Genomic DNA, 890 nt, shown 5'->3' with positions numbered 1-890 from the left:
GCCTCAGGGTAGAAGCTGTTCCTCAGTCTAGTGGTTCTACACTTAATACTCCTCAACCTCCTTCCTGAGGGGAGTGGGGCAAAAAGTGTGTGTGCTGGGTGAGTGAGGTCCTTCATGATGCAGGTAGCCCTCTTCCTGCATCTAGAGGTGTAGATGTCTGTGATGGTGGGGAGGCTGACTCTGACAATCTTCTGTGCAGCCTTGACCACTCTCTGCAAAGCTTTTCTTTCTGCAGCTGTGCAGCCTCCATGCCACACATTGATGCTGGAGCATAGGATGCTCTCCACTGCACACCTGTAGAAGGAGGTGAGGACTGAGCTTCCCAGACCAGCTCGCCTCAGCCGTCTGAGGAAGTAGAGTATCTGATGAGCTTTCTTGATCAGGCTGGTGGTGTTGTTGCTCCAGCTGAGGTTGTCATTCATGTGTACACCCAGTGACAAGGATGCCTGCAACCCCAGCACAAAGTTATGACGTCAAGCGCGCTGTTTTTAGATTTGTGAAAATTTACAAATTTGCACTGTTTGAGTGTTGTCGTTGTGTTAGAGAGAGTAAATGTCATGAATAAATTTGACATTAAAAATAATCCAAGTTGAAGTGTTGCATCATTTTTAGCCCCCTTTTTGGCATCTGCATTTGGTAGCAAGCTAAAATGACAAAGACCGTGCAGAATAACGTAGAATTTTAATTACACAGCAGAGAAAGCTATGTAGTCTCTGTAAATAGGTCTAGGAGGAAAATATTGGTATTTGTATCGGTTACCGGCCAAATAAATTTTAACATATTGGCATATCAGATATCGACCAAAAATTCAATATTGTGCATCTCTAATATACTGTATATATATGTGTGTGTGTGTGTGTGTGTGTGTGTGTGTGTGTGTGTGTGTGTGT

At 44.2% G+C, this 890-nt stretch overlaps 1 protein-coding gene across 1 annotated transcript in view; it reads left to right on the top strand.

The window, feature by feature from the left end:
- Positions 1-890, top strand: part of rapgef5a (Rap guanine nucleotide exchange factor (GEF) 5a) — a 58652-nt gene that overhangs the window by 26595 nt on the left and 31167 nt on the right. The gene's annotated exons all lie outside the window — the stretch shown is intronic.

The sequence above is a fragment of the Nematolebias whitei genome, chromosome 19, assembly GCF_014905685.2.
Source record: "Nematolebias whitei isolate Nwh7 chromosome 19, NemWhi1, whole genome shotgun sequence".
Classification (NCBI taxonomy): Eukaryota; Metazoa; Chordata; class Actinopteri; order Cyprinodontiformes; family Rivulidae; genus Nematolebias; species Nematolebias whitei.
This window is presented reverse-complemented; position numbering and strand designations above follow the sequence as displayed.